Consider the following 15030-nt stretch of genomic DNA (forward strand, 5'->3'; position numbering starts at 1 on the left):
GGATATTTTTCATTGATTTTTAGGGAGAGTGGAAGAGAGAGGGAAAGACAGAGAGAAACATCAATGTAAGAGAAACACATCGATTGGTTGCCTCCTGCCCCTGCCCTGACCAGGGTCTGGGCAAGGGAGGAGCCTGCAACCAAGGTACGAACCCGGGACCCTTTGGTCTGCAGGCCGATGCTCTATCCACTGAACCTAACTGGCTAGGGCTCAACAATAAAGAGTTTTTAAAAATAAAAATTAGAGCACAAAAAAGATTTAAAAAAAAAATCTAAAATGCAGTGCTATTCCAGCCTCTCTCTGCTATCACATATATATTAACTTTTAAAAATGAGATTAGCCTGGCCGGCTGGCATGACTCAGTGGTTGAGCATCAACCTATGAACTAGGAGGTCACAGTGTGATCCCCGGTCAGGGCACATGCCCTGGTTGCAGGCTCAATCCCAGGTGTGGGGGATGCAGGAGGCAACCAGTCTATGATAATCATCATTGATGCTTCTACCTCTCTCTCCCATTCCCTTCCTCTCTGAAAACAATAAAAATAAATTTTAAAAAATAAATAAAAATAGGATCGTTGACATTTTGCATGTTTCACAGACATATTTTCCATGTCAATAAATATCGATATATAATCAGATGATGGTTATACCATAATTTACTTCTTATTTTTAGGCTTTTCCCAGTATTTTCACTTTAAAGATAGTACTATATCCTTGGAACTAAATTTCTGTACACATCCATAATTGCTCCCTTAAGATAAGTTCTTAAAAATGGAATTGCTGCCTTTTGCTACATACTGTGAAATGTTCCTCAGAAGTAATACCCACTTACATTACCAGAGAGGTGTGCTAGTTCCCCAAACTGTCACCAATTCTGAGTACGAACAGCCCTCAGTACTCCTTTTCTCTATATTATACCACTATAGGTATACTCTGAGAGAAAGCATAAGATTAGTTATACCCAATTTCACTGATGCTCAATGGTTTGGTCAGCATTGCATTAGTTTCTCTCAGTGGCCTGGGATAATTCAGAAGGTATTTCAGTGCCTCAGAAACATTTGTTCTGACACATTTGGTTTATATGTTGACATCAATCCACACAGTAGAAAACTTCACCTTCCCATGGTCTCGTATGAACTCAGACCTCCACAGATAACCTTTATAATAATGCCTCAGTTGAAGGACTTAGTTTAGAAACATGACATTTTTTAATTGGGAGGAATCTTAGACAACAATAGCTAAGATCTGGAACCAGCCCAAGTGCCCATCAGTAGACAAGTGGATAGAAAAGCTGTGATATAAACTTTTGCAGTTTATAGATAAGAATTAATTGATGCAAAAAGGGGTCCTTCAAAATAACCCAACAATTAATACTAATGATCATGTTAAAAACAATTACCAAAGGTGCTTATACATGCCAGGTGCCGTGAAATACTAAATATGTACTATTCCTAATACTCTCAACAATCTGTAAGGCTGCAATTATTATCCCGGTCCCAGAAGAGGAAGCTGAAGGTAAAAGAGATTAAATGACTTGCCCAATAGCGCAGTTATGTAAAGCAGATTTAGATCTACAACTGAGGTCCCTGACTTCAGTAAAATGTTCTTTCCATATCATTCTTCCCTCTCACCCTGTGAACTAGAGAAGCATATTAATGCAGTTAAGGTTTATATTTTTATAGAAAGTAGTACTGTATTTATTTCTAAGTAGATCCATTCTCCATAGTTTTTTACCCTAAATAGAGTCTTCATTACCCCCATTCTAACTTTTTCACTCTCACTCATTTCTACTTTCAGTATTCAATTTAACTCAAGCTATTTCTTAGTAGTTCATAAGATGTGGGTTTTGGTGATATCGGAGCTCCTTTCTCAAAAATATTCAAGGATGAAACACCAAGTCTCATACAAAAAATAGATCTAGTCTCAGACACAAAGGAATTTAAAAATCTAGACAGTAGCTGAAGTCCTATACTCTCAATAAATAAGACAGTATACAATATTTATATAGTATGAACTATAAATATAAAGAGAATTAGAGATTAACATAACCTATGCCATTAAGTATTTTTAATTGAACATCATCAAAACAGTAGGAAGCACAATATAATGGAAGTCACCTAGACCAGCAGTCGCCAACTGGTGGTCCGCGGACCGAGGTCCGTAAGGTTGGAAACCGCTGACCTATACTGCCACCTTCTGAGCTTGCAGTAGCCATGGGACAGTTCTGGCCAATGAGGGAAAAGTCAGAATCTGCTGACAGATTCATAAGAAAACTCTTATTTTTCCTGATACAGCTACAGCCCCTGGTCCTGCCCTTTTGGTTCACCCTCCTTCTTGCCTTCAAAGCAGATATAAATGGCTAGAGCTATAACACCCATCATGTACACATGAGTGGATGGCTAAGAGTATAACTAACATTGGCTCTGATATCACTGAGCTACTGATCATTGATGACTAAATATCAGTAACCGCCCAGCCAGTGTGGCTCAGTGGTTGAGAGTTGACTTATGAGCCAGGAGGTCACAGTTCGATTCCTGATCAGGGCACATGCCCAGGTTGGGGGCTCGATCCCCAGTGGGGGGTGTGCAGGAGGTGGCCAGTCAATGATTATCTTTCATCATTGATGTTTCTATCTCTCTCTCCCACTCCCTTCCTCTCAGACAGTAATATGTTTTTTGTATAAGCCATTAGAGTTACACTTTCTGTCACAAAAAGACGAAAGTAATTCCAAGTAACATTCAAATCCAGAAATCTAGCCATCTTTGGCATTTACCAGATGTATATGGCCAACGGGCAACTCATCTACCTTTCTGCCTACCTACTTCCCATAAACAAATGAAAAGATATTTCCAGTGCTATGAAATATATTACCATAACATTATCACTGCCTTTGACCTACTGATACCTTTCTTCTCTTTGATTTCTATTCAAAGGACCCTTACTGAAAGATTCCCCAGTGACTGACAGTGGTTAAAATTCCCCTTCTACAAGGAGAAAGTTTTCCTGTTCTTGTGAACAAACATGCTGAAGACATGGGAAAATGTTGGATTCCCATGATCTTAATGCCTAACCCAGGTCACTGGGAACATTTCCCAGGCAGGAATGTAATGAAGACAACTAAAGTTGGGGGAGGGAAGAGGCAGGAATGTAATTTTGCAGCAACCCCACTTACCCTCCTGAAAACCATGATTCCACCAAAGCATGCTGCTGAAAACCACCTGGAAAGTATTCAAATTTAACCCCTAACATCCCTTTTTCTTTTTTTACTTATGGAGCTACACTGCTAACCTCTTTGGAGGGCAATTTGCATTTTTCTTTTTGAGAGATCTTGCCAAACATAAAAATTTATCTTACAGGTATGTATTTATGCATATATGTAAGTATAAGAACATTCACTATAGAATTGTGCATAAAAGCCAAAAAAACTGAAAACTCAAATTCCACCAATAAGAGATTTGTTGTATAAACTATGGCACAAACGTATATATTAGGTAACTTTATATGTGATTATATGTGCAGAATAAGCTCCAAGAGCTACTGAATGAGAAAAGCAAAATGCAGAAATGCGTGCCCTCATTCATGTCAAAAAGAGAGGAAAGAGTAATATATACTCATTTATACCTTTGTACATACACAGACTGTTGTGGAAGGAGACTCAAAAATGTTAACAGGCCCTAACCGGTTTGGCTCAGTGGATAGAGCGTCAGCCTGCGGACTGAAGGGTCCCGGGTTTGATTCCAGTCAAGGGCATGTACCTTAGTTGCGGGCACATCCCCAATAGGGGGTGTGCAGGAGGCAGCTGATCAATGTTTCTCTCTCATCGATGTTTCTCTCTATCCTTCTCCCTTCCTCTCTGTAAAAAATCAATAAAATATATTTTTTTTAAAAATGTTAATAGTATTTGGGTCTGGGAAGAGAGCTGGGAGTTTGGGGTCAGAAGACTTTCTATTATATGAACTTTTATACTCTCTGAATAGGTTTTATTATATAAATGCATACCAATTCAGTTTAAAGAACTAGTTAAGCAGTATTTATCTCCCCCTAAATCTATGTTTCTAGGGCTTTCTGGAATTTTTATTAAGCATTCTTAAATCCAGCAATAACTGTTAAAACTCTTGATTTTTTTAAATAATGCTTCCCATTTACATGGTCTATAAATTAACTACTAACTCTCACATATACAAATGTTACATATTCTCTTTCTTTAGTAATGTTTCTGTATAAAAGTTAAATTGGCCCTGGACAATGACTTAATAAAAAGGTATGCAAACTTGAAAAAAGCTAAAAATAATAATAGCTATTAATTACTGAGTATTTATGACATGTCAGGCACTGTTGGCAGTGTTTTACATTAAATCACTAAATCCTCACAATTACCCTATGAAGTAGGTGCTGCTAATACCTTCATTTTACATTAGTGGAAACTGAGGCAAAGATATTTATTACTTATTCATGGTCACAACACAGCTAAGAAGTAGTAGAACCATAATCTGAATCCAGACAGGCTCTAAAGGGTATGTCTTTACTGCACCACCCACTACCTTTCATATTTATTTTAAAATAGATATTTGTATAGATCAATATCAAATGTCAAGGAGCAAGAGACAAAACCATTTGTAAGTAATAATATATTTCAAATACTGCTGTCTACTATAGGCCAAGCACCTTATCAGGCACTTCATATAAATCATCTCATTTAAACTGAATTAACAATATAGAAAGTAGATATCATCATCATCATCATCATCACGATTTTACAAATAAGGAAACTGGCTCAGAGAAGTTAAGCTACTCCAATTACCAACTAGTATAGCAGTGTTGAGTTTTAAGACCAGGTCCATAGGATTCCAAAATCTGGAATTATTATAACATGCAAGATTTTCCTACAAATATTTCTTCAAAAACGAGGTAGTCTTTAACAAAATATTGCAAACCGAATCCAGCAGTACATTAAAAAGATCATATACCATGACCAAGTGGGATTTATTCCAGGGATGCAAGGTTGGTACAATATCCACAAATCGATTAATGTGATACACCACATAAACAAAATGAAGAATTAAAACCACATGATCCTATCAATAGATGCAAAAAAAGCATTTGATAAAATCTAACATCCATTTATAATAAAAACTCTCAGCAAAGTGGGAATAGAGAAAACATACCTCAAAGTAATAAAGGCCATATATATATGTATATATAGCCAGTGGCTGTAACACCATAACGACCAAACGACTGGTCACCAGGGGGTGCATTGATGGGTCCCGCCTGCGGTGGCACAGCGGAGTCTGGGGTCTCACACGATTTCGCGCACTGGGCCTCTAGTATATGATAAACCCCAACCAACATCATACTCAATGGGCAAAAACTACAAGTGTTTCCCTTAAAACTGGAACCAAGACAGGGATGTCTGCTTTCACTATTCTTATTTAACACAGTACTGAAGTCCTAGCCACAGCAATCATACAAGAAGAAATAAGTCATCCAAATTGGAAAAGTAAGACTGTCATTATTTGCAGATGACATGATACTGTGTATAGAGGCCCTAAAGATTCCACAAAAAACTACTAGAAGTGATAAATGAATTCAGTAAAGTAGCCGGATACAAAATAAATATCCAGAAATCAGTTGCTTTTTTTTTAATCTTCACCCCAGGATATTTTTTTTCCATTGATTTTCAGAGAGAGAGAGTGGAAGGACGGGGGGAGAGGAAGAGAAAGAGAGAAAGAGAGAAAGAGAGAGAGAGAGAGAGAGAGAGAGAGAGAGAGAGAGGATACTGTGTATAGAGAGCCCTAAAGATTACACACAAAAACTACTAGAACTAATAAATGAATTCAGTAAAGTAGCAGGATACAAAATAAATATCCAGAAATCAGTTGCTTTTTTTTTTAATCTTCACCCCAGGATATTTTTTTCCCATTGATTTTCAGAGAGAGAGAGTGGAAGGGCGGGGGGAGAGGAAGAGAAAGAGAGAAAGAGAGAGAGAGAGAGAGAGAGAGAGAGAGAGAGAGAGAGAGATGAGAGAGACATATCGATTGGTTGCCTCCTGCACTCACCTCGACCAAGGCCGGGGGATCGAACGTGCAACCCAGGTACATGCTCTTGACCATGAATGGAACTCAACACCCTTCAGTGCACAAACTGATACTCTAACCACTGGGCAATGCCAGCCAGGGCAATCAATTGCAGTTTTATACACCAATAATGAAATATCAGAAAGGAAAACTAAGAAAACAATCCCATTCATAATTGCTTCAAAACAAAATAAAATACCTAGGAATAAATTTAACCGAGGAGGTAAAAGATCTGTACTCAGAAAATTATAAGACACTGAAGAATGAACATAATTAAAATGTCCATACTAAGCAATCTACAGGTTCAACACAATTCCTATGAAGTTACCAATGCAATATTTCACAGAACTATAATATTCCAAAATTTCATATGGAACCACAAATAGCAAGAACAATTTTGAGAAAGAAGAAAAAAGATGGAGGTATCATGCTACCAAATATCAAACTATACAAGAACTTAGTAATTAAAACAGCAGGATACTGGCATAAAAACAGACATATAGCCCTGGCCGGTTTGGCTCAGTGGATAGTGTCGGCCTGCAGACTGAGGTCCCAGGTTCGATTCCGGTCAAGGGCATGTACCTGGGTTGCGGGCACATCCCCAGTAGGGGCTGTGCAGGAGGCAGCTGATCGATGTTTCTCTCTCATCGATGTTTCTAACTCTCTATCCCTCTCCCTCTCTGTAAAAAAAATCAATAAAATATATTTTTTTAAAAAGACATATAGATCAATGGAACAGAATAGAGCACCCAGAAATAAACCCACATCTTTATAGTCAATTAATATTTGATAAAGGAGGCAAAAGCATACAATGGGCTAAAGAGAGTCTGTTTAATAAATGGTGATGGGAAAACTGGATAGATATATGCAAAAAAATGAAACTAGACCACCTTCTTATACTATATACAAGAATAAACTCAAAACAGATTAAAGACTCAAATGTTAGACTCAAAACCATAAATATCCTAGAAGATAACAGGCAGTAAAATGTCAGACATTTCATGTAACAATATTTTTTCTGATTTATCTCCTCGGGCAAGGAAACAAAAGAAAAAATAAACAAATGGGACTACATCAAACTAAAAAGGTTTTGCACAGCAAAGGAAACCATCAACAAAATGAAAAGACAATCCACTGAATAAGAGAACATATTCTGTTCTGATAAGGGCTTAATATACCAAATTTATAAATAACTTATAAACCTCAGCACCAAGAAACAAACTAACCACAATCCAATTTAAAAGGGGGCAAAGGGCCCAGCTGGTGTGGTTCAGTGGTTGAGCGTCAACCCATGAACCAGGAGGTCACAGTTCCATTCCCTGTCAGGGAACATGCTAGGGTTGTGGGCTTGATCCCCAGTAAGGGGTGTGCAGGAGTCAGCTGATCTTTATTTGGGTGAAATTTTAAAAGCAAATGCACATTCATTGAGAAGTCTGACTTTCCTCAATAAAGGGTGATAGCACAAGTACATGAACAAAGTCAAAAGTAACGAAGGGTTATTGCCAGTTTCACCGCACTGCCTCTCCCATAAATAATAAATATAGAATGTAAAACCTTCAAAAATTGAAGAGCACAAAGCCTAGAGGAAATGGAGCAGGCCAGGGCTAAAGCCAACTGTTTAAATGAGAGAGCCCATACATGGTGGGAACTGGATGCCTTCCTGCACCCCTTAATCAAGATTGAATTTCTGTCAACACGTCTCACTGGGGAGGGGCAGGGGGAGACACATGCGTCAACCACATTCCCCCAAACAAATTGAACTGCCAAGTAAAAGAATCAACATCACATTTCAAAATTATCTAAATCCACCATAGCTTCAGAGTCCTGCAAACCTAGGAACATTGTAAGTGAAAAAAATAGCTCTTTCTGACCAATAACTCCTACAATAGAGAAAAAAGCCTCTCCGGTATGTTATGAACTAGTTTCCTTTTAAAAACTGCCTACTAAGTGCCACCCATCATATCATATACCTTATTTTTGTTCCCAAAAAACAAAGACTAAAAGGATATACATAATGCCCTCCCTTACGAAACTCATAGTTGAGTGGAGAATACAATTATAACACAGTGTGATCCTTGTTATAATAGGGGATAAACCAAGGACAACTAAGGATAAACTACAGAAGTGCAGAGAAGCATAACAGAGCAAAAGAGAGTCAGAGCCCAGCCAGCGTGGCTCAGTGGTTGAGCATCGACCTATGAACCAGGAGGTCACGGCTTGATCTCCAGTGTGGAGCATGCAGAAGGCAATCGATCAATTATTCTCTCTCATCAAGGATGTTTCTCTCCTTCCCTCTCCCTTCCTCTCTGAAATCAATAAAAATATATATTTAAAAAAAGAAGAAAAAGAAGAAGGGTCAGAGCTAAAAAATACAGTTCTACCGGGTAAGGATGAATGTCGACTTTTTCTAGGGGAAGAGATAAATGGAAAGAGGAAACAAATGGGGGGGGGGGGGGGGGGGGATACACAATTGAGGAAGACTGCAAAAGAAGCAATGCTACCTGTTTCCATAGTCATCTGATATTAACCTCTGTTACCTCCTGTCTACCTTTCTTCACTCTAAACCAAAAATAACTAGTCTTGACAAGCTCTATAAATCAAAAGGTGCAGGTTCAGAAGTGAGTGGAAGGAAGTGTCAAAAGGGTGCATTCTAAGCAAGGCTGAAATAGTGAACTGGCAGCTCCTAAGTAAAACAAACACTTTGGTGTGATAGATGTTCTCAATTGAGAATCTCAATATCCAGCTTTCGAGCTGTGTCTTGCCTATTTCTGTTGCAGGAAAAATCATGAGGTAAACAAATGGAAATATCATAGAGTAAACAGAGCAACTCAAGACTTTATTAGAAGTGTAGTTAGTTAAGATGGTCCCATCCCAGGCAGTGCCATTTCCCCAGGGACACCCTCTCCTACTTTCACAAGGCATAAGATATCCTATTACATACCACAAGTTAAATAGAGTTGAGTTATTTTCATCTTACCCAGAGAGAAAACACCTACATTTTTTTTTTTTGTGCATAAGAGATCAGCAGGAGTCATTAAATGGAACATAATCCAGCGTGCAATTGTAACTGTTAATCTAAGTCACAAACTAAGTCTGAAGGAAGTTAATGGACTTTGTGTTTCCACATTTATGTTTACTAATTTCTGTGTTGAAATTGGATCTGTTTACAGAAACAGATCTATGAAGCTTCCAAAATTGGGTCAATTTAAAATCCAATGGCAATCCCTCACTGTCTAAGCACTCTGAAATCAGCACAGAATACATGGACACTTGTTCTAATTCATCACTGTCCAGAAACCTCAAACAAATACATTTTTTTCTATCACTTCTCTCCCAAACTTGTGTTTCAGATCACTCTCTTTGAAGAATTACACTCAGTTCTGCTTTATCTATCCATCGATTCTATAAACCATAATCCACTCTTACATGACTAATAGAACCTGGATAGAATTCAATGCCATTTACCTCTAGGCCAAATAATGACACAAATCTTTGTAAAATGTTAGTGTTCTGATATTCCAAGAGTAAGAAGCTGAAAGCATTTGTAAGGATTGACAGTGGGGCTGCAGGTTGTAATCCTCATCAATTCTCAATCACTCCATCTTGTAGAGAGTTATATTCTTCAAAAGGTTTGGGAAGCAGAACCTAAAAAAGTGATCATCTGAGGTGACAGGGAGTGAGGTCAACAGTGATAGGGTCAGAATATTTTTAAATACTATAAATCTTTTTACATTATTTTGATTTTTGCACAATGCAAATGTATTACATATTTTTAAAATATAAATTTGTGCCTGTATGAATATATACTGTCAGTGGGTATGTGAATCAGCATAATTTTCCAATGAGGCAATTTGGTGTTATGTACCAAAGGAATAACACATAACCATTAAAATATGTTCTACAAAATCTTAATGGCATGAAAAAAATGTTCATAACTATTGGGGGTTGGGGGAATAAAGGTTTTCAGTGAATAATTTTTTAAAACCAAACATAGGCACAAAAAACACTGGAAAGAAATCTATCAAAATGTTAGCCACAGTTTATGAGATGGGACAATGGGTTATATTGTTTTCTTTTGCTTTCCCAATATTAAATAAATTTTCTTCCAAAACATGTTATTTTATAAAGATATATTAAACTTACTTAAATACTTCTGAAGCTAATATATTAATGTTCCTTTTTTTTTTTTAATGTAATTCACTGTGGACACAAACTTACCTGTTAAGTCCAATCAAAGTTGCAATATACTTTCACCTCTCTTCTGATATCTTGAAGTCTAGCAAGTACTTCTTATCAAGAACCTGAGAGAAAAATAATAATAATAAAGAAAAAGAAACAAGAACCTGGGAGAAGCAGAAAGATGAAGAAACAGGTTCAAGTTCTCTGTAGTAAAAAAGGTTAACAGAGAACAGGAAGGAGCTCTAAGATCAAGGATACCCACTCTCAAAACCAGAGTTCTCTGAGAGTTAAGGTCCAAATAGCATGGATCCCCCAAACACCAAACTTCTTAACAGACTGTTGTTCCATCAGTGTAAAAGTGTTCTTAAATTTTGGGAGGGTATATTTACTGTCTCCTGGTGTCTTTCATATTACCTACACCTACTCCCATTTTAGAGCAACCTTCCCAAAACCTGCAATTTAGGAACATTGACATCAAGGGGTGGCAGTGTGCACTTCTATCCTATTCAAACAGGACAAATAGCAGGCACACTTAAAATATGAAAAACACTTTTACTAGGTGTGTTGGGTTTCTTTAAGTAGAACTAGCATTCTTTTAAAATTTTCCAAAGTAAGCTTCTACATACTACTTTACACCTTTCTCACTAATCTTTAATGTCCTCCTAATCAAGTTTATCTACCAAAACAGACAAAAGCAGAACCCCTTCCAGTTTTCTACAACTTTTTCACAAAATACCTTGGGCTGCTGATCTCTATGTCCCTGTCGCAAACACAGATCTATTCATAAAATTGCTCCCTGTCGTCAATTCGGCTTCCTACCTTTACCCATGGCAAAGAAAATTAAGTCTGCCAAGGGGCACTTGAACCTCTCCTCCTTTCTTCCCCAGCAAGTCAGAAAGAATTAGGGAAGAGACCCAGAAAAGGCTGGAGAAAAAAAAATATGGATATAGAACAGTGATGGCGAACCTTTTGAGCTCGGCGTGTCAGCATTTGGAAAAACCCTAACTTAACTCTGGTGCCGTGTCACATATAGAAATTTTTTTATATTTGCAACCATAGTAAAACAAAGACTTATATTTTTGATATTTATTTTATATATTTAAATGCCATTTAACAAAGAAAAATCAACCAAAAAAAAAATGAGTTCGCGTGTCACCTCTGAGACGCGTGTCATAGGTTCGCCATCACTGATATAGAAGAAGTCTGGACTTCTCTGGGTTCCTACACAGAAATGAAGGACCTTCCCACGTAATCCCCTTTCCTGGAGAAGCTTAATTGCAACTGTAGAGGAAATTAACTTTAAGGTGAGAATAAAGACTTGCACCTAAGGCTGGCCAAAGTAACTCTATTGATATAACTTGAAAGTTTAAACAAATTTACCAACCGAATCGATTAAGTCCACTTTTTCATAGCTGCAATTTTATAGTCAATTTAGATAATGCCCATCTGCCTGTTCAGTTCAGTAGATATTAAGTGGGTGATTTCTATGCACCAAGACTGTTCTAGTTCCTGTCTCACAAACTTTGCTTATCAAGAGCCAGTGTATGTCCCGCCTGCTTCACAAAGCCACCCTTGTCCATTTCTAAGCTTCATTGATCTCCCTCGCCTCTAAATTGCCAGGGCCCTTACAATACAAAGCAGTACAGCACTCAGATGCTGTCTTGTCCTCAGCAGGACTGATTTGGGGGGAAGTCCTTGGTACTTAATTACAAAAACGGTACGTGATAAAAAGAAACCATATTATCAAGAAAAAGGGGGCAAACCAATCCTACAATATTATAGCCTGGTTCACACTTCTTTCCTCTCCTACCTATAAATGTCCTAGGTTAGGACCAGAAATTGGAAAGGCAATAATACCTAGTTTTTAGATCCAAAGGGGAGGGCTGGGCAAATGCAGATAAAACAGAATTAATTTAAAATCCCAAGTAGACACACAACTCCAAGTGGAATTAAACTCTCCCTTGAGTATGTTCTCACACCACCTCGATGATCTAGTTTTGAAATGTGGTTGTCTGTGACCACCACTATTTTCCTCCCCCAAAAGTCACTCTTCTTGAGAGCGGGGCCACTGTTTCACCTATTTCTCTACGTTTGTCTAGACTGTGGGCCTCAGTTTCCTCCTCTACAAGGTGGAACAACGAATAGCACTTCCTTCTTTGGCTTGATGTGGAAATTAAATGAGAAAGCGCACGCAGAGTGCTTAGCCCAGTAAATGCTTATTTCACGTATGGAATAACACTAATTGTCACCACTACTACCAGCCTACGGCCTCTCGCACATCCTTCTTCCCCTATTTCCCACGGTCGGTCTCCATCTCCACTTCCAGATACAGCCCGCTAGACTCGGCCCAGACAGGCTTCTCGGGGAAATCGGTAAGGAGGAGAAGGGTGGCCGGAAGGCCGGCTCCCACTCCGCCCCTGCCTGGACGGCGCCCCACAACAAAAGCCTCCAGAAGCCCGGGCTTAGCAACGCGGACCGAACTGGGGGCTTGGAGGCAACCTCCAGCCGTTCGAAAATCAGGAAAAGGCACCCCTGCGCCCCAGCTGCTTCCCTTTTCTCCCCACGGCTCACCTCCTCTCATCGGTAACGGCGAAGCGCCCGCAAGAACCGCCGCGGGATTTATTCAACGCCGTTGAAAATTTGAACCCAGGCTCTCCAGCCGAATGCACCAATCAGACTGCCGGAACTTGGCAATCCCAGCCTCCCGATTGGCCCTCCAAATCGCTTGATGCCGGAAGTTAGGATAAGGGAAGAGCAACCACCCTCCGGAAGGCTCCTGGGAAATGTAGTCTCAGGAGCTTTCGTGAGCCCATTAGAACAGCTCTAATAAGGATTTACTACAAAGCCCAGAATGCTCAGCTCCAAACTCTGGGGAAGGTGGTACCAACTGAAAAGACGGGGAGTCGATTTAGGTAACAAAACAGCGCCCATCCTGGACCTCCCCAAAACTTTTACGGAAGGAAATTATAATTATTATAATTTTATTTTTCTCCTTGTAATTGTGCATCGTGCCTGATATTTGTAGGAATTCACTTCCATTTTAATATAGAATCCCCTGCCTGCAACATAGACTCGCCCTCAGCTTCTCTGCCAATGAAGGAGACCCTCAAATTCTTAATACAGTCCACGACCTGATATTACTGGTTTAAACAGCGGTTTATTGGGTTCCTCGTTTTTTCAGTTTTAATTCCATCTACGTCTCGAGTGTTGTTATCCTTGTATTGTAGGAAAAACCACAAGAACTCAAAGAAGTTGAGTACACTTGTCTAATCACGTAATAAGTGGAGGAGATAGGATTTGAATTAAAAATATCTGGCCCTGGCTGGTGTGGCTCACTTGGTTGGGCGTCTGTTTCTCTCTCCCTCTCCCTTCCTCTCTCTCTAAAAAATCTATTTAAAGAGAGAACCAAGCGCTGCCAGCGTGTCTCAGTTGTTGAGTGTCCACTTATGAACCAATAGGTCAGGGTTCGATTCCGGTCAGGACGCCTGCCCGAGTTGCCTGCTCCATCCCCAGTGTGGGGCGCAGGAGGCAGCAGATCAATGATTCTCTCTCATCATTTATGTTTCTCTCTCTCTCTTCCCCTCCCTTCCTCTCTGGATTTTTGATTTTTTTTTTTTTAAGTGCAGGTACCTGGGTTGTCCGTTTGATCCCCATCCAGGTCAGCTGGTGCTGGAGGCCATCAATGGATTTGTCTCCCTCACACCAATGTTTCTCTCTCCCTTCCTCCCTCCCTCCCTTCCACTCTCTAAAAAATCAGTGAAAAAATATCCTCGGGTGCCCTAACCGGTTTGGCTCAGCGGATAGAGCGTCGGCGTGCAGACTCAAGAGTCCCAGGTTCAGTCCGGTCAAGGGCATGTACCTTGGTTGCCGGCACATCCCCAGTGGGAGATGTGCAGGAGGCAGCTGATAGATGTTTCTCTCTCATCGATGTTTCTAACTCTCTCTCTCTCTCTCTCTTCCTCTCTGTAAAAAATCAATAAAAAATATATTTAAAAAAAAATATCCTCAGGTAAGGATAAACAAAAATAAACAAGAACAACAAATCCAGATGAGTACAAAAGATCTAGTTTCTTCAAAAAAATAAACTGCAAGGTTTTTTGTTTGCTTCAATTTGGTTTTTTGGGGTTTTTTTAGTACTTCTTATTTATAGAGATACGTATAGAAATGGAAGGAATACAATGACTCCTGAATTTACTTCAAAATAATTGGGAGTGTCCTAGCCGGATTGGCTTAGTGCAGTGGTTCTCAACCTTCCTAATGCCTCGACCCTTTAATACCGTTCCTCATGTTGTGGTGACCCCCAATTTCATTGTTACAAATTGAACATAATTAAAGCATAGTGGTTAATCACAAAACAATATGTAATTATATATGTGTTTTCCGATGGTCTTAGGCAACCCTGTGAAAGGGTCGTTCGACCCCCAAAAGGGTCGCGACCCACAGGTTGAGAACCGCTGGCTTAGTGGCTAGTGTTGGCCCGACAACTGAGGGTCTCAGGTTCAATTCTGGTCAAGGGCACATACCTCGGTGGCAGGCTCAATCCCCAACCCCAGTTGGGGCACATGTGGGAGGCAACCAATGGAAGTATGTGTCTCTCTCAGACTCCTCCTCCCTTCCTCTCTCTCAAAAAAATTAATAGAAAAAAATCCTCGGGTGAGGATTAATAATAATAGTTGGAAGTATGTAGGGGAGGAAAGTAGGTGGGAATATAAATGAAACAAGATTAGCCACAAATTGATAATTGTTGAACCTGAGTGACATATATGCATACACATACT

General features: G+C 39.3%; 1 protein-coding gene across 3 annotated transcripts in view; it reads right to left on the reverse strand.

Annotated features, from left to right (window-relative positions):
- The window catches only part of TPX2 (TPX2, microtubule-associated), a 62046-nt gene extending 49129 nt beyond the window's left edge, over positions 1-12917 (reverse strand). Inside the window, exons 1-3 of one of the 3 annotated variants that reach the window (XM_014550707.1) lie at positions 12824-12917; positions 10292-10374; positions 9539-9718 (exon numbers count right to left, since the gene is read on the reverse strand). The gene's annotated coding sequence lies outside the window, so the exon portion shown is untranslated. Of the gene's footprint in view, positions 1-9538; positions 9735-10291; positions 10375-12823 lie in introns of all 3 variants that reach the window. The other 2 variants (XM_014550706.1, XM_014550705.1) reach the window with 2 other exon arrangements.
- Positions 12918-15030: the final 2113 nt, after the last annotated feature.

The sequence above is a fragment of the Myotis brandtii genome, unplaced genomic scaffold (assembly GCF_000412655.1).
Source record: "Myotis brandtii unplaced genomic scaffold, ASM41265v1 scaffold61, whole genome shotgun sequence".
Taxonomy (NCBI): domain Eukaryota; kingdom Metazoa; phylum Chordata; class Mammalia; order Chiroptera; family Vespertilionidae; genus Myotis; species Myotis brandtii.